The sequence below is a fragment of the Sphaeramia orbicularis genome, chromosome 24 (genome assembly GCF_902148855.1).
Source record: "Sphaeramia orbicularis chromosome 24, fSphaOr1.1, whole genome shotgun sequence".
In the NCBI taxonomy this organism is placed as follows: domain Eukaryota; kingdom Metazoa; phylum Chordata; class Actinopteri; order Kurtiformes; family Apogonidae; genus Sphaeramia; species Sphaeramia orbicularis.
The window spans coordinates 44,951,935-44,971,886 of NC_043979.1; the positions used below are offsets into that span (position 1 = coordinate 44,951,935).

The window sequence follows — 19,952 nt, forward strand, 5'->3', positions numbered from 1 at the left end:
TCTGGGATAAAGACTCGTACTGTAGGATTTTTTATTTTTACAGTTTATTCTGAAAACTGCATATTACACAGAAATATAACAACACATTGTGGTTAATATTTTAATGTCAGTCTTGTTTGAGGACCTCAGTCTGTGGGATTATATACAAACATACACTTCTGTTTGTGCTTCTCTTTTAACTTTTCATTCATTTTAATACAACTTGTCTTCATGTTTGGACTCATGTTGGGAAGAAAATCACTCTAACTTTGCTTCTTCCTCCAGCATGGATCATGATGGACCACACAGGTTAAAACCCGGTCTGAAGAAATGTAAGTGTGGCTTTAATTGAGTTTAAAATTGACTGACTTTAATTCTGTTGCTCTAAGAATAAACCTATTAACCCTTTATAGGGGAATCGTAGAATACTCTGAAATTCAAAATTCCAACCCTAGTGTTGTTATTAGAGGACATAACAAGACTTCATACTTTAGAGCAAATTTTTCCAATTTTTTTATTATTATGTAGAAAATCAAGGTCATTGAAGTTACCGTATTTGGTTCCTTACCTGTGAGTGGCAAAAAACAAACAAACAAACAAAAAAAATCCAAGAATTAAGTATAAAAAAAAAAATACAAGAAAAATACATATAAGTTGAAAGGAACATGCATTTAAGAACATCAGAACATTACAACAACACTGTATTGGATTAAACAGTTTAGATCAGTAGATGGTTTTGGTCGATGGTGGATGTTTGGGTCTTTATGGGTTCAATATTAACATTCTTAAGCAATATAACCTTGAATTACAGCTTCGTTTTAACGTCTTGTTTGTTAACATTAACCACACTGGTATTATCTTGCCAAAGCATAAACAATAATACAATAAAGAGATGAAAAAAGTCAAATGTGTTCAGTCTGATTGGCCGTTCAACCTTAAAACCAGTGTCTTTATAGAACACTCATAGAAAACACTCTGAAATTCAACATTTCAATCTTAGTGTGTTACTGGAGGAAATTATTGTGAATTTTTCCAAGGGTTTTATTGTTATGTAGAAAATCAAGGTCAATGAAGTTACCATATTTGGTTCCTTACCCATAAGTGGCAAATAAAAAGAACAAAAAAGCAAGTGGTTCCAGGCACAACAAACCCCACCCCTCGTACATAATGGAGTTTATTTTGGTATCGATCCAGCTGATGTCATCATGTCTATGCGTGTGCCGATGTCAGCATATCAACTGCCTCTATTATATGTGCCAAGTCTGAAGTAAATTGAAACAAAACTGATTTTTTTTTTTTTTTTGTTTGTTTTTTTTATAAACGTGAAATTTTGCCCATTATAAGCAAATGGGAGAAGAAAAAAGAATTTAAAAATTCCTAAGAAATTGGAACTGTGACCTACTTTTCCCAAAATGTAATCACATCTATTCTTGGTCACTGGCAATCTATAAACCAAATTTGGTCTGAATTCAGCCAATAGTTTTGCTGCTACAGACATTTGAAATTTCGCCCATTATAAATGGGGGGGGGGGGAATTTAAAAATTCATTAAAAATTCAAACTTTGACCTACTGTTCCCAAAATATAAAGAGGTCTATTCTGAGTCACTGACAATCTATAGGCCAAATTTGGTATGAATTCAACCAGAAGTTTTAATACTACTGACATTTGAAATTCCGCCCATTAGAAGTAAATGGAGAATTTTTTTTTTTTTTTTAATTCATTAAAAATTGAAACTTTGACCTATTTTTTCCCAAAATGTAATGACATCTATTCTGGGTCACTGGCAATATATAAATCAAATATGGTCTGAATGAAACCAATAGTTTTGCTGCTACAGACATTTGAAATTTTGCCTATTATAAGTAAATGGCGACAAAAAGGTTTTAAAAATTCATTGAAAATTCATACTTTGATCTATTTTTCTCAAAATATAACGTGGTCTATTCTGTGTCACTGGCAATATATAAGCCAAATTTGGTATGAATTCAACCAATAGTTTTGCTGCTACAGACATTTGTAATTTCGCCAATTATAAGTAAATGGGATTTTTTTTTTTTTTTTAATTTAAAAAAAAAAACAAAAAAAAAACTTTGACCTATTTTTTTTAATAGTTTTTCTCCTAGAGTGTTAACAAACAAACCGAACCAAAAACAATACCCCTTGCCTTCCTTTTGGGGGGCACAGTAATAAAACAAATCCATGAAATAAATATGAAAAATACAAGAAAAACACATGTAAGGTCAAAGGAACATGTATGTTAGAACGTTAGACCAATGTAAGTGCTGGTCCAGACCCCTGTCCACATCCACATGACCCCTTTGAACATCATTCCTTACATTAGTACCATTACTTCATGGTACTGAACAAAGCAGGTCCACTCACTGTTCATGCAGAGGTGGACCTTACAGACCCTGGAGACCACATTGGACCTGAGAGTGTTGACTCACTGTCCTCACTGTAACTGTTGTCGCTGTTTTTGTAATGCTTTCAGAAATGACCAAAAATAGTCACTTAACACTCACTAAACCTGTGAGATGATTACCTTTTCTCTCCATCAGATTTTTGCCAACTCACGCTGGACGCAACACAGCGAACAGAAACCTCCGACTGTCTGAAAACAACAGGAGGGTGATATGTGTGAAGCAGCAGCAGCCGTACCCAGACCATCCAGACCGGTTTCGACTGGTGCAATCAGCTGCTGTGTACAACTGGTCTGACTGGGCGCTGTTACTGGGAGGTGGACTGGAGAGGACGGGTTGACATAGCGGTGACTTACAGAGGGATACAGAGGAAAAGGATGAGCGAAGACTGCTGGTTCGGAGGGAATGATCAGTCCTGGAGTCTGCTGTGCTCTGAGGCTGGCTACACCGTCTGGCACAATAACATGTCCACAGTCCTCCGTCAGTCCACGTCCTCCTCTTTTAGGGTAGCCGTGTATGTGGACTATCCTGCTGGATCTCTGTCCTTCTACAGAGTCTCCTCCGACAAACTGACCCACCTCCACACCTTCAGCACCACATTCACCGGACCTCTTTACGCCGGCTTCGGCCTGGGGTCTGGATCAGTGTCCCTATGTCAGCTGTAGGTCTGGACAGTCTCTGTGGCCCCTTTTCCACCACAGGAACTCACTGTGTTGGTGTTCTCAGCATTATCAGTCTCGAGCGGCGTAAGTCTTTGTGACCTGAACGCTGGGTGTTTTCTACAACCTGAAGCATTGACAGTGTTGCAGTGTATGTCTGTGGTGTCCCACCCAATGCCTGGTGTTACTGATCGAAAGCATTGTCTGTTTTAAATAGTGGAGTTCTTCAAATAATTATGCACCAGTGTCACTGGTATTTTATTAGTGCATCTGTAGTGATAAACAGATAAATACAGATAAAAAAAAAAAAAAAAAATCATAGATAACCATAATGTAAAAAGGCAAGGAAATATGTATGTGTGTATGTAGAGGACCAAACATAAGGACCAGGACAAAGGTGGTAAAATTAAGAAAAATTATAATTTAATAAAGTTAGAAAAATGTTAACACAAGCTCCAAAAAATGTCAGTTAACAAAATGAACAAAGATGGGCCACACTGAGGTCAACTAAACCAAACTGCAACAGAACATAAACTGACCAAACCAGACAAAAAGCCAACGTGGGCTTAAATAGAAGGGGACTAACCCAAATCAAACACAAGGGGGAGGCAGTATACTAAGAAATTCAACCAAACCATTCACTTAGTCAAATAACATGAAAAGCAAATAATCATAAGTAGACACAAAATACCAACTGTGTGAAACAAATGGGATTTAAACCAAGAATTTAAGCAACTAAGTTAACACAGAGAAACAAACAATGTTGTTGCCCCCCTCCCAGTCTTGTGGTAGTAGTTCCTTCCCACTTCTTAAATGGAAGCCCATTAGTCTGGTCTTTTGGCTGGGAACTCAAGAACAAACGTAAGTACGTAATTCAAACATAACTAATACATGTGCACCCGAATTAGCATGTTTAGATAAAATACTTAAACTAAACCATGTGCTGTAATTATTAATTGTAACTTAAGAAACAAAAACTCATGAAATAACAAAAACTACTAACACAAGGTTGTGGTGGGTAAGGGATCCACTACAGTGGCAGTATATATATATATATATATATACATATATATATATATATATGCTTTTTGCAGATGATATTGTCCTGTTGGCTTCATTGAACCTGGACCTTCAGCATACACTGTGGTTTGCAGCCGAGTGTGAAGGGAGTGGGATGAGGATCAGCACCTCCAAATCCGAGGCCATGGTTGTCGACCGGAAAAACATGGCCTGCCCTCTCCGGGTCGGGGGGGAGTCCTTGCCCCAAGTGGAAGAGTTTAAGTATCTCGGGGTCTTGTTCACGATTGAAGGAAGGATGGAATGTGAGGCTGACAAGCAGATCGGTGCAGCGTCTGCAGTAAAATACCAGTGACACTGGTGTGTAACTATTTGAAGACCTCCACTGTTTAAAACAGACAACACTTTAGATCAGTAACACCAGGCACTGTGCAGGACACCAGAGACAGAGAATTCTCTCAGTGCTCTTCCTCATGTGGAAGGAGCGCATGTGTCCCAAAACTATTTTGCACAGTCTGTGACAGTCCACACAGGACCGTCTCCTCAGACCAGAGGACCCCGGTTCACCACTAGATGTCAGTGTGGTTAAATGATGAGGTGATTTCATCACATGAACCTTTACCAGTAAAATCCATCCGCTGTTTTGCATTTTTGATAAATGTTTTTGCAAAATGTCAAGGTTTTAATTTTTATTATTTGAGATTTTAATTCACACGTTCATCATGTGAATCACAGCCATCATATGGAAACACACCAACTATATGCAAAGTTCTTACAAAATAAACCTGAACTTGAAATGTGCGGAGTGTCAGGTACATCAGGATGGTTTCACTGTGTGTTTACATTTTGTTCAAGAGTAAAATGTGCCTTTACAATTGCAGAGAAATTACTCAACTACAGTAGTTTTCAGGAATCTGTACTTTACCTGAGTAACTTTATGTTTGTTTGTTTTTTCTGACACTAATATGGATGATTGTGAGGGTCAGAAAAAACAAAAAGCCACAACAAATTAGAAATACTTTTTACTTTACTGAAAGACACAGAATTAATTTTATAGTTTCTTGTTTTGTACCTCTACTTGACTAAAGAAAAATGAGGGCCTTAAAATGTTTTGACAAAAGGCAAATAACATATTATCACTGCCATGCAAAGATGTTAAATTTTGTCAATTTTATTCATTTTAATGACATACCGCTGGAATCTAATGAGCAAATGGACTCAGACTCTATGTAATACCTAAATAACAGCAAAGATCCTGTTGTAATTAGTGTTAATGAGCATTAAATATTTTGCTGTATTTCTTTCATACTGTACACATGTCATCCTTATATATCATATTTATTTTTACTCATATTTGAGTGTTTTCATTCCCTCTGATGGACAATTGTCACAAATTAGCCCTAGCTACAAATACTATGATACTTTATACATGTGTCTATCAAATATCAAATAAACTATGAATAAACTGTACTTTTGCCAGAGTATATTCACTCAAAGATGAGTGCACTTTTGCCACCTGCATTAAATTTCAAGTTCTTGATGCTCTTGTCTAATGTTGCAGTTGTTGGTAGATTAAGGAACAAATAATCCCTACAATAATTATAATAATGAAAGTTAAGTCCTAACTTCACTCAGTATACTTAAGCACATTTAGGTCTCCTCCAGTGATTCCAAGGAGGGTCCTTATATTCTTAGGTAATATTTTTGTGACATTTTTTCCATTGATTTATTATTATTAGCAGTTCAGTATTCCATAAGTGTAGGCCAATGTATTTGTATATATAAACACTGTTTGCCCATAAAGTTGGAATAAAACATTTTTTACCTCATCTCATGAGATGATTGTGACAGTGTGATTATTTTTGATAGATAAAGTGTAGCTGGTTTATAATCTGCACACCTGTCAAAGATGATTATGGACGTAGAAACAAGACTAAAAAGAGGGATGTGTCTGAAAATGAAATTATTCCAACATTATGGGCAACTATATATACTTAATGTCATAAAGTGTTTTCATCATATAAACTATTTGTATTTCATCTGTACTGTTAATGTATATTTGGCCTCCTCCTTGCCTGTTTTTAAATCTCTTCTTAAAACCCACCTGTTCTCCTTGGCCTTTTAACTTTCATGCAACGTTGACATTTTGCTTCTGTTTTTATATTTTAACTTATTTGATTTGATTTCAATCTTTTTAATGCTTTTATTCATTTGTATTGTGCTTTTATTCTTCTGTACAGCACTTTGGTCCTCTGTAGTTGTTTTAAAGTGCTTTATAAATAAAGTTGGATTGGATTTGTTTATATTGATGTTTTGGTTTTACTAAATAATTCTGTGCACTTTATTTTTTATTTACTGTACTATTTTATTTTACTTTCTAACATCTGTGCCAATGCACCGGAATTTCATTCATTAAACGTTTTTTTCTTTTTTTTTTTTTTTGATTGATTAGTTAATTGATTTGACAACTTTAATCCGCCATACTTGTTGCCGCCGCTCGGAGGCGTTACCATGCTCTCGTATGATTGGTAGAGAGGTGTTAGGGGGCGTGGTGAAGCTGTTGAAACCTGATCCCGGCCCACGCGCGGCCGGTGTTGTGTGTTTCCGTTAACTCTCCGTCACAGTTCGTCTCCATCGGTTCAAGTAGAGGAACCCGGACCGCGGCTCGTCCGGGTTTTAACGGACACTCCTCGGTTCCCCAGCCATGTCTGACCGTTCCTCCCGGTAGTTCGGATTCAGGACGGACTAACTAAACTCGCGGAGGAGGCGGAGGTCGCCGGTTTGTGGAGAAATGGAGGCAGTGAGCGGGTGGACGGTGCAACAAGTGACCGACTGGATGAGAGGTGAGGCGGGCTGCCACATACTGAGCCACCGGGGCTAACGGAGCACCAGCAGGCTGCCACATACTGAGCTGATAGAGCTCTGTGTTTTTCAGTTTTTTTTGGAGGAAATTCCGACAAATTCTTTACTTTAATAACTCTTAATTAATCAAAACTAACTAATTGTACTTTTGTAGATGTTATTCAGTGTTATTTAACTGCTGTGAATCATAATAATGTGTTAAAAAATGAAGTTATTTTGTAAATAATGCAGTTTTTTTTTGGCTTAGACCGCCTACTTTTGACCATATAAATCAGAAGTGTTCAACTCATTTCCTCCAGGAGCCACATTCAGCCCATTTGGATCAGAACTGAACCAGTAAAGTAATAGCATCCTAACCTAGAAGTAAAAATAATGACAACTTTTTCCTCTTTGTTTCAGTGCAATAAAAAGCATTAAATTATGAAAATATTTACATTTACAAACTAAACTTTAACAAAAAACTTGTGAATAACCTGAAAAAAATGAAATTTGTAAGAAAAATAAGTGCAGTTTTAACAATATTATCCCTCAGCTTATCATTTATACATGTGCATTACACACAATGTTACACAAACACTTGGTAGCAATAGAATAGAATGCCTTTATTGTCATTATACATGTGTACCACAAAATTACAAGAGACAACTCTCTTGAGTGTAGAGTAAAGCAGTTTAAAAGAAAAGAAAAAAGTATAAATATATATACAGAATAAAAACAAGCATGCCAATCAACTAACAAACAGTAGAGAGCATACTATTGTTAAAAATTTTGAATTTGGAACTAACATAAGGACAATTTCTCATTCAATTTCTCATTTTCCCAGGTCATTGTTCTTCTTGGTAGTTCTTTGAGTTTTGCTTCAAAGAGCAAAACTAGTCCAGAAGGCAATGTAAAAGATATGATGAGACAAAACAGATGTAAAAGATGCAAAAACGCTAAAGCAACTCTAAAGAAGAAAATAAAGTAAAAGGTGAAATAAGATGCAAACAATGCAGAAGACAAAAACTAACTAAAATTTGTAAAAAGATGAACCGACAAGGGATCAAATTGACGTGAAAGAAGCAACAAGATGCAAACGACATAAAAGATGAAACGATGCAATGTAAAAGATGTGATGAAACAAAACGTACGTAAAAGATGCAAAAAGACTAATGTAACATAAAAGAAGATAAAGATGTAAATGATGCAACAAGACAAAGATGAAGTAAAAGACGCAAAATGATGAAAATGGTATAAAATATGTAACACTGGGAACGATTTCGAAGCAAATGTCTGTTAAAGTCCTAACCCAAATTCTGTTCGACTACTGAAATTTTCATTTATTTTTTACAAAAGTTTTGACTAGATTAAATACATTCGATAAACTCAGAACATAAGACTTTAAGGACTCAGTTTTGGGACCGGTTTGTCTGATACTTAAAGAATTCTTCCAGTTTTCATCTCTTTTGGTCAATTGGTAAAAGGATAATTTTCGCAGCTCAGTCTGAGTTTAACATATAAAAATCATGTTTGTTGTGTGAAAGTGTGTTTGTCGGCTGAAGGTTAAAGCTGATAAGTAAAACTTTCAGAGTTGTGACACTGTTGACTCTTTCTCTAAGAACTGCCAACTGGAGACCGAGCGAGGTTTTCATATTCATAACCCAGAGTCATAAAACCAACCCCGTTAACAATCGGCCATAAAACTACTCCAGGAAGTGTCCCTTTTTATCTGCAGCTGCAACAATTAATGGAAATGTAGATGATGCATAGCAGATGACATACTATACTATGTGTTGGCTTTTCCCATTTGTGGTTATATTGTGCTAAAATTTCCACTGTTTTGTTTTATAGTGAACTGAATAGCAGGATTTTAGGCTGTACAAAATCTGATTTATTTTTTCTCGGCTGTTTAATGAAACAGCTAATCCAGGGGTGTCAAACATACGGCCTGCAGACCAAAAATGGTCCACCAAAGCCTTCAATCTGGTCCGCGGGATGAATTGGTGAAATCTGCAAAAATTACACTCAAGATATAAACAATCAAAGATGTTAAAATCATTTTAGTTCAGGTTCCACATTCAGACCAGTATGATCTCAAGTGGGTCAGACCAGGAAAATACTATCATAATAACTTATAAATAATGACAAATCCAAATTTGTCTTTATATTTTAGTGCAAAGAAAGTAAAAATGTTTACAAAAAATGTGAATAACCTGAAATATTTTAAGAGAATGAAGTGTAATTTTAACAATATTCTGTTACCAAAGATTTTGTGTATTTGTAGATCCTGCTGTGATCTGTAACTTATTATTAACCCCCCCCCCCCAAATGGGAGGCAAGGGGTGTTGTTTTTGGTTTGGTTTGTTTGTTTGTTTAGCAGCAAAACTATTGGTTGAATTCATACCAAATTGGGTTTATAGATTGGAAGTGACCCAGAATAGATGTGATTACGTTTTGGGAAAAGTAGTACAAAGTTAAAATATTTTAGGAATTTTTGAAATATTTTTAATTCTTCTATTTACTTATAATGGGCAAAATTTCAAAAGTCTGTAGCAGCAAAACTGATGGTTGAATTCATACCAAATTTGGTTCGTAGATTGCCAGTGACCAAAATAGATGTCATTACATTTTGGGGAAAATAGGTTAAAGTTTCAATTTTTAATGAATTTTTAAAATCTTTTTTTTCTCCATTTACTTATAATGGATGAAATGTCACATGTCTGTAGCAGCAAAACTATTGGTTGAATTCATACCAAATTGGATTTATAGATTGCATGTGACCCAGAATAGATGTGATTACATTTTGGGAAAAGTAGGTCAAAGTTAAAATTTTTTATGAATATTTAAAATATTCTTTCTTCTCCTATTTACTTATAATGGTGAAATTTCAAATGCCTATAAAAACATCAATTTTGTTTCAATTTACTTCAAACTTGGCACATGTATAGAGACAGTTGATATGATGACATCGCCACACGCATAGACATGATGCCATCAGCTGGATCAATGCCAAAATAAGCTACAGTATGTGTGAGGGGTGGGTTTTGTTGTGAATGGAACTTGTTAATGAGAAGATGAGGCATAATGTCAAATTTCACTCTTTTTTTTTAGGTTGGTCATAATTGTTCATGTTATTTGCATTTTCTTGAAGGTTACTTTGTAGATATAAACATTCCCATAATGTAATTTCACTTTTTCCACTGTTTGAGTTCTCATTATTTTACTGATCCGGCCACTTGAGATCATATTCATCGGCATGTGGCCTCTGAACTAATCGATTAAGCCACCTCTGTTTTCCAGCTCTGACGTTAAATGATTTTCCCTGTCGTCACCGGTGTTTAACTCGCTTATATAACACACGCAGACACACAAAGTGGAGCCGAGTGTCAACAGGCGTCAATAAAAACCCAACAACAATAACAATAGCTCTTCACAGGGTCGCCCTCCCACTGTGCAGGGGTCAGAGGTCGCGGTAACACCTGACCGAGGCGACATGAAAGCAGCCCGACTGGCAGACTTTTGTTGTGCGTGAAAAGAGCGACAAACCCACGGGTCGCTCACATGACCTGTTATTGTCGTTGTGTCTTGTAAAAGCTGGTTTCCTGCTCGTTTTTGTCCCATGATGCACTTGGGCAGTCAGGCAGATGGAAATTCAGTAATGTGGTTTAGATGAGAAGTTGAAAGCTGATTTCTGCAGAATGCGAATGACATTCATAGTTATTTTATCATATACATTTTGATAGTGAGCCCGTTTACATCCACACTAATACTCTTGATTATTATCTGATTTCTGGAGTTAGCAGATTAATTCCAGTGATTATATGAACAGTATAATCTGATCTGTTTTATCAGATAACAGCAGTAATCTGATTATGAGAAATCAGATTAACACACTTGGATGTCTCCCCAATTTTCAGATGTCTTCATGCATTTATACCTGTTAATCCGATTTGAACAGTTGAAATAGTTGGAAAACTGAAGTTATGTAGTCAAACATGAGTGGAAGATGATAACAGCAACTTTGATTCTACCATCACTATGCACCTCTGTACTCCAAAAGACATCCGATCATGAACTGGAGCGTCTAAACCCGGGTTTTCAATTATTGCATTTCTGAAATGCATGTAAACGCATCAAGTCTGGTTATTACTAGGGCTGTGTATTGGCAAGAATCTGGCGATATGATACAAATCACAATACTCGGATCACAATCCGAAATATCTCGATATATCATGATACTGTTTAAAAGGCAATTTTTTGTTTGTTTCTTTTTTAAAAATGACTATTTCCTGGAAGAATTGAATTACACCAGAAATCTGCACAAATACTAAACAGATTTTTATTTGAACTCAACAGGATCTAATGCAATATCACAAAATTTTCTTATGTCAAAACTTAAATTATGTTTTACAGACATTACAGTTTAAGATCCTGTTCAAATGTTCATATTCTTTTAGTTCATAACTAACATCAGAACATTATTTTTGTGCAATCCCAGCAAAGGAACTAACATCTGCCTCTCTCAGTAAAATGTGCTTTTAGGATGCTTCAAATAACCATTATTTAATAAAACCATGTTAAATAATAATAAATAAAATATAAACAAAAAAGAAAACCAAAAAAAAAATTAAGCTCCGCCATATCTGCATTTGAATAAATAGCCAAAAATATTGATACAGTACTTTTTAATATCGATACAGTATTGTGAAATGAAATATTGCAATATATTGCAGAACCAATATTTTCTAACACCCCAAGTTATTACAATATTCTGATTACCCCCAGTTATCTGATTTTTAGTCATGTAAACAGGCTCAATGTGAGGAAGGAGTTTAAGATAGCAACTGTTTTTATATTTATAATGAAGATTTCCCTGCATTAATCTGAAGGTTTACTCCATCAGGAAGGAAGAGTTCAGTAAAAAGACACACTGATAAATGAAGTCACTGGACCTGTTTACATGCATACTAATAATCCAATCATTATCTGATTTCTGGAGTTATTGAATTATTCAAGTAATGGTATAAGCAGCATAATCTGACATGATTTATCAGATAACATCTATTCCGTCATTCTGTCTGTTTTTCTTGTAACTTTCTCTGTTGTTTTAGAAGAATTAGAAAAGTGTCTGTAGTTACAGTTCTGCTGGTTTATACCCAGGCATTGAGCTGAAAGAACTGTCATGATCTCTGTTAACTTCAGACTAATATCTTATTTGAATGCAATTTATTCTTCTCTTAAATCTTGCTGACGCTGGTTTGGAATTTACATCAGTTGAACTATAAGTATCTCATGAGTCTGAGTTTTCTGTCAGCACTAGTTCCTTCCTCCTTTTAGATTTTTGCTTTGTCGTATTCCCTAGTTTTGTTGATTTTTTTTTTTTTTTTGAATAATTTATTTTTATTTTATCAACAGACAATACAACACAGAAACTAGAGGTCACTGGTTGAACACAAAATATTTAAATGACATGCAGTAATAATTATGTATTGTTTTATTTATAGTCCAGCCATTTTCTCCAGCACTTTATGAATATATGTTCCTTGAGCCTTAGGTTTTAAGTCAACCTTTCCATAGAGTAGATTAGAGCTGCAACCGAGTAATCAATTAAGCGCTTAAAGCCAATGCAAACATTCCTGATTCGATTAATCAACTCGAATTGATTGAAGGGAGATATTCTGTTGTAGTTTTCCTGAATTGAAGCTCCTTTGTGCGTCACAATAAGCATCCGTGTGAAACACAACAGTGGAACCAATGTTTAACAGCAGAGAAATGAAGGAAACAAAGCTTTTGATTCAGGAGAATTGTGGTTGAATGATTTTTTTGGATCACTTTGAGTCGATCAATCAGTTGCAGCTCTAGAGTGGATTTCCTCTCTAATAACTAGCCACTGATCCTCACAGAGTGGATCAACTTTGAGCCAGTTCCTTGTAATGGCCTCAATTTTTATTTTATTTTTTTTTTTGTTTTTAATTTCTGGGGGCAGATATCAGTTAAATATCCCACTGGAGTGGAGTTAACGTTCATCACAAGAAGCTGAAGATTTCTTTGTTGAGGGAGGATGAAAAACGACAACAACATAATAAAGAAACAGAAAGTAATATTGATATTGGCACTGGCTATTAACCAAAAATGCCATTGGTATCAACAAACAATGTTGCAATAAGTGCATCCCTACTTAGGAACATGAATTTGTTAATTGTCAACATCAACTGAAGTAAAAATTTGATCAAGAATATGTTGTCTGCATTGTCAACATTGATTAAAACTGTTAAAATAGATTCATACCTATGAATGAATCTATCTGATGTGATACTTCAGTTTGTTGTCTTATGACTGTATGTTGAATGACTATGCCTCCAGTAAATAATACGTTAAAAAAAAAAATTAAAAAAAATGTTAAAATCAGATTGCAGGGTTTTTCGGAGTAGTGTTTGTCTCAGATCTTCAGGTTGTTTGTGTCCACTTTACAGATAATGTCTGTTTTCAGGTGTCATTCTCATATGTTCAGTGCCATTTGTAGGTTTGTGTTAAAAGTCTTGTTGTGTAATTCTGTTAGCGAGAGGATAAACACAAACAGAAACTGTCCAGAGTTCAGGTTGGGTTTGGTGAATGCAGATCCTGCTGGAATATTTACAGTGACTGCAGAACGACGTGCAGCTCCAGGCAGTGTGTGTTTGTGTTTCTGTGTGTCTGTGTGTGTCTGTGTGTGTGTGTGTGTGTTTACTCTCATACAGCTGTAGAAACAGGTTCTTTTCATTGCCGTTTCAGTTAGGTTGAATTCCTCGTGTTTGATTTGCTCCTGGTTCCCACAGTCTTCTCTAATCCGGTTCGATGTGTTTCTGAGCTGCAGTGTTTATGTAATGTCTGTTGTTACATGTTTTTTTTTTTTTTTTTTTTTAATATATATCCTTGTGTCGCAAATCCTACTGTCAGCTTGTCTGGAAATGGATGAAGGCAGGAAATTTACACAAAAGTCTTGAAATGTCACAAAGTAGGGTCACGCTGAACAGGAATTAACCCTTTCATGCATGAATTATGAAAAAAAGTAACTCAATTTTTAAATTTTTTCTTTTTTTAGATTGATTTTATTGCTCAAATTAGGCTAAAATTGAGAAATGCATTATGAATTTTGAAAAAAAAAAAAAGGTTTTATTAAGAAGATATTTAACCTCCTGAGACCCAGGAAAGTACAAATTTTGCCTTTTTTAAATTAAATAATTGCCTGTATTGGAAACATCATGATACAACAGTTTTTTCAGATGCATTTTTAAGCATTTTTATGGAACATCCTTTGCGGTGGACTTCTTTCTTTTTTTTTTTTTTTTGTATAAAGCTGTGAAACTCTTGTCCACAAGTGTAAATAGAAAACCCATAGCTGGGTCTTAAGAGGTTAACTTTATGAGATCACAGAGCAGTCCAAATTCTAAAACTAAGATGATACTTGTTTTCATTGCATTGCTTAGGGTCTATAGAAACTGCCCCCATGTGGTTTGGAGGATATTGCTTTTGTAACCCTTTGGAAAGTGAGCTGAAACTACAGTATGCATGAAAGGGTTAAGTATGAAAATCTGAACAAAATAATCAAATGTCGTAATGTAACCAGACTAAGAAAAGGAGGGAATCTGTGTTTGATTTTCCTTTAACAGTTCAGACGCTGCTGTGAAGTCGACCAATAGGAGCAGAAATAATAATAATAATGGATTGGATTTATATAGCGCCTTTCTAGACACCCAAAGCGCTTTACATTATTGACCCATTATTCATTCACTCTCACATTCTCCCTCTGGTGGTAGTAAACTACATCTGTAGCCACAGCTGCCCTGGGGCTGACTGACAGAAGCGTAGAAGGAAGTAGAAGGAAGTTGGTCATATGACAGTCAGTCCCCATCTAAAATCATGAGATCACCCAGCTCTAATTGGCTAATATTATAAATCTTTCCATCCTTTTTTATTCTACAGTCGGTCGATAGAAGGGATCAGGTCTTTGGATCCACACTGATGCTTATGCAGAAGTGTGTTAAAGCTGTAATACCGCTGACGGCCACTAGATGCTGCTCCAAAAAGGTCTGGCTCACTATGACTTACACTGACCTTCTCCCTTAAAATACAGAGGAGTCATTCTGGTCTCATTTGGTTTTATTTGAACTAGGGATGCAAATTATCGATTAATTCATTAATCGTTAGTTGGTTACCCTTATCGATTGATTAATGATTAATTGATAAGCGGCGATTTTCCTGAGAACGTGAATTTCTTTTTCAATACAATCTATAAGAATAAAAGCTAAATATTGATTATATACTTCATGAAAAAACCATGTCATATTTTAATGATTTTTTAATGATTGATTTATTGAACCATTGGATACAGTCAGTGTTTCCTGTGGAATTCATCTGTTGATGTGGCGGGTGGTGCACGCGCTTGCGTTTCACCGGTGTGTGTGTGTGTAGGGTGCAAGTGCGTGCGTTTCGTCGGGGGGCTACTTGCATGCGTGTAGTACGGGCAGGGGATGCGTGCGTGCGTCACTTTTCGTCCTATTTCTAATACTATGGGGGTACAGTGCAGTCCGTGCCCCCGCAGAAGTGAAAGCCAAGCTTTTTACTGACTGTAGACCACACCAACCTCCTGGGAAAACGCTCCGATACCGACCCCGCATTTGTGCGTGTATTTATTCGGGGGTGCACCGCTCCCACAAATAGACGGGCCGGTCTGTGTTTGGCTCCACCATGTCCATAAAGACATTCTAACTCATCAACGCCATGATCCGGTTCAATGCTATCCCAGCTGCGGTGTCGCAGTGTGGAAAAACCGGCAGCCTTCGGACAGGTGTAGACGGGCAGAAAAGGGCAATTAACCGACAATTAATAATTTAATCAAGCAAATTCTTATCGACAATTAATTGTAGTCGATTAATTGTTTACATCCCTAATTTGAACCCTGTAATACGTGACATCTGTCCATTAGAAGCTTTGACATCTGCCATGTTGGGCCTCGATTGACAGGTTTGATTGACAGCTCAGATTTTTTGATTGTGTAATAAAACACATATTCTCCTGACAAACAGTTTTAACTCCATTTATAGTACCTGTAAATTACTTTGTTACACAGCATTTGATGAATTTTAATACTTAAAACCAAGTCAATAAGCTAGTGTTTAGCATTAGTTCACTCATGATCCTTTTGGGCTCCTATAGCTCCTCCCTTTTTGTCCAAATCTGGTCACTTCTAGCTCCACAAATATATAGCCTATGTAGCCTACAATGGCTGAATCTCGGACTACTAGAGGTTCAGAAACTTATTGGTGACGTGATGGTTCATCTGTTTAGTAATTATTTATAGCCTACAGTCAGTAGCATATTTTTTATTAAATACAACAATCATAAGGACCAAACGATGTGTAGATAGGACTCAACCAAAACAGAGTATGAGTTTCTAACTACATTTGCCTCATCTGACGCAGCGACCATCACCCGACAAGAATGTCATGCAATCTGACCACAGCCTTATATAAACACTGTAATGATGGGAGTTTTTTTTTGTTTTTTTTTTAAACCATGTGGCCATGCTTCAGTCGACTCTCATATGGATAATATGAAAAAAAGTTGGTTTTGAACAACACGGATATTAGTATGGACCGTTCATCCATGCACACGTGATATTTTAGATCTCTAAAACAGAAACAAACACACAAAAAGTCAAGTTGTTGTGTGTAGAGTGAAGGAAATAATGCTTTAATTCACACTAATTCACACTGAGCCATTGTTTTGAGTGATTCTGTACCTGAAACATTGACAATGACAGACCAGTTTCTTCACGTTTGCTTCGTTCCGCAAATTATACTTAACTTGGCATCAACAGACAAAAGCCTTCGTGTTTTTCACCAGATATGATCAGATCCACAGCGTCGGTTAGCTTTGTTTGTGGTTGTCCCTGCAAAAGATATTTAGCCAAATGAAGGTCATGGGGACAGATTTAGGTTTAGGGTCATTAATTTATTTCCTTTTCATGACTGTGTTGTAAATGATCTTTAGAGTTTTCATGGATGCTCAGTACAATTTCAACTTTAGCCTCCAAACTTTAAAACTTCAAAACTTTAGAGGATTTTTACAGTATTCCATCATTTTAGTAGAAAAAAAATCCAAGACATGAACTGGGGAAGTTCTGGATTAGTTGACATGGAATTACTCTAGTCTGTTAGTTTTGGCTTGAATGCTGAATATTTTCTGATTTCCGCTTTGAAGCTGTGAAATTTATTATCTTTTATTAGTTGTATTGGAGAAATCCTTCATACGCTTTTTGCTCTGGGCCCTTTTGCCATCTGTTTGTCATAGAATTAAACTCTAATCCTGACTAATCCATCATTAATTCTATCATTTTTTTCTATTTAATCAATCATTGTAGAAAAGGAAAGTCATGCCAGAATCTCTGCTGGTAAGAATGAATTCATCTTTTATGATGTAAAGATCTGTTCAAACTAACCTGCAGAGTAATGACAGACAAAAGAATCTTTAGTGTGTTGAGTTTTCTTCACACTAATCCCAAAATGAAGCTGTTGTAGGAGCTTTGTTGCTGTGTTTTTCCACATGCAGACATTCTTCATGGTTCAGTGTTTTGGATGAGTTCCTGACAGATCCTGTGGTTAAAACACTTGACTGTCTTGTGTCTTATGAACTGTAGTTGAAAAACATGGCAGCAGTCAGATCAGCAAGTCCCGAGGCCTTTTTTTTTTTTTTTTTTTTTAAATTCATTTGTATTATTGGAGCGAACTGATCAGACAGCTGTAGCTCAGTAAACACTCGCATGTCCAGACACATCCACATACCTGTGTGCAGGTCTGACAGGTGCAGTCGCACATTGTCGTGTAAAAATAATGAAGACAGACTGAAAAAGTGGGATAACACATCCAGAACACTGAACTCTTGTCTTTGTTCATTTTGTGGGAAGATACAAAATAGTCAAAAATAGAGAGGAGTTGCAGACAAATTGGTAATAGTTGAGGAAAAAGTTCAGAGAGCTGAGGAAAAAGTGCTAATAGTTGAGGAAAAAGGGAGAAAAGTCAAATAAAAAGTGCTGATACTTGAGGAATAAGGGAGACTAGTTGAAGAAAAGTGTCAGTAACTTAAAAAAAAGGGAGAATAGTTAAGGAGAAAGTGGTAATAGTGGAGGAAACTACAAGTACCTTGGACATATTGTATCTGATAATCTTAGTGATGATAATGACATTCAAACTAAGGTTAGGAGTCTTTATGGCAGGAGTCATTTTAACTCTCGCAGGTTTTATTTTTGCTCCACTACTGTTAAGAATAAATTGTTCATATCTTTTTGCTCGAATATTTATCTCTGTTACTTATGGGTTAATTTTAAACGTTGTACTGCTCACTCAGTCAGAGTTGCTTTTAACAGTGCATTCCGTATTATACGTGGTTTTTATCGTAGCTGTAGTGCTAGTGGTATGTTCTGTTTTAATAATGTTCGCTCTTATTATGAGATGTTACGGAAAGCAATTTTGAATTTTATACTGCAGTTAAGTCACTCTAGAAATGTGATTTTACAATTGTTAACTCGGACTTTTATGCTGATTCTACACTTGCTAAATACTGGCACCAGCATCTTTATACTTGTTATTGAAGATAGGGTGTGTGCATGCGTGTTGTTTTTATATTTATAACCGTTTTCATTTATTTGTTTTTTTTTCTTTTAACGTTTATTATACTCTATGGACTGTAACTATTTACATGTCTGATACAAATAAATAAATGAAAAAGGGACAATAGTTGAGGAAAAAGTGCTTATAGTTGAGGAAAGAGGGAGAATATGTGTGGGAAAAGTGGTAATAGCTGAGGAAGAAGGGAGAATAGTTGAGGAAAAAGTGCCAGTAGTTGGGGGGGAGTGCTAATTGTTGAAGAAAAAGTGCCAAAAGCTGAGCAAAAAGTGCCAGTAGTTGGAAAAAAGTGATAATCATTGAAGAAAAAGGGAGAATAGTTGAAGAAAAAGGGAGAATAGTGGAGGAAAAAGTGCCAGTAGTTGTGTGTGTGTGTGTGTGGGTGCTAATTGTTGAAGAAAAAGTACCAAAAACCTGAGCAAAAAGTGCCAGTAGTTGGAAAAAAGTGATAATCATTGAAGAAAAAGGGAGAATAGTTGAAGAAAAAGTGTCAATAGTTGAAGAAAAATGGAGAATAGTTGAAGAAAAAAGGAGAATAGTTGAAGAAAAAGTGCCAATAGTTGAAGAAAAAACTGGGAAAAAAAGTGCCAGTATTTGAAGAAAAAGTGCCAGTAGTCAGAAAAACAACTAATTGTTTAAGAAAAAGGGGAGAATAGTTGAGGAAAAAGTGCCAATATTTGAAGAAAAAGGGAGAATAGTTGAAGAAAAAGTTGGGGAAAAAAAGTGCCAGTATTTGAAGAAAAAGTGCCAGTAGCTGGAAAAACAACTAATTGTTTAAGAAAGAGGAGAGAATAGTTGAGGAAAAAGTGCCAAAAGCTGAGGAAAAAAGGGTAATATTTGAGGAAGAAGGGAAAATACTTGAAGAAAAAGTGTCAGTAGTTGAAGAAATAGTGTCAACTGTTGAAGGAAAATTGCCATAAGGAAAAAGTGCCAGTAGTTTGAAAAAAAGTGATAATCATTTTAAAGAAAAGGGAGAGTAGTTGAAGAGTCTCGATAGTTCTTTTTTTTTTTTTTTTTTTTTTAAAGGGAGAATAGTTGAAGAAAAAGTGCCAGTAGTTGAAAAAAAGTGCTTTTTTTTTTTTTCAAATGGAGAATAGTTGACAAAAACTAGTAGTTGAAGAAGTGCCAGTAGTTAAATAAAAAGTGCCATTAGTTGAAGTATCTGATATCTGGAGAAACGGTGTCTCAGATACACTGGTCTTTTCTATATGAGTTGGATCCTCATAGATCCAGGTCCAGTTTGTCCTAACGCTCCCAGTGTCGTGTTCTAACTGGTTTCACTGGGCTGGACTGGAGTGTTTGGACTGAAGCGACAGTTGTGCAGGAGGAAATCCTCTTTCCTGTGCAGTGTTTGTCTGTAGATGGAGTCGA

General features: G+C 35.9%; 2 pseudogenes; both read left to right on the plus strand.

The window, feature by feature from the left end:
• Positions 1 to 265: 265 nt before the first annotated feature.
• On the plus strand, positions 266 to 3,066 carry LOC115414880 (stonustoxin subunit beta-like; annotated as a pseudogene).
• A 3,626-nt stretch (positions 3,067 to 6,692) lies between these two features.
• Positions 6,693 to 19,952, plus strand: part of LOC115415630 (connector enhancer of kinase suppressor of ras 3-like) — a 64,097-nt pseudogene continuing 50,837 nt past the window's right edge.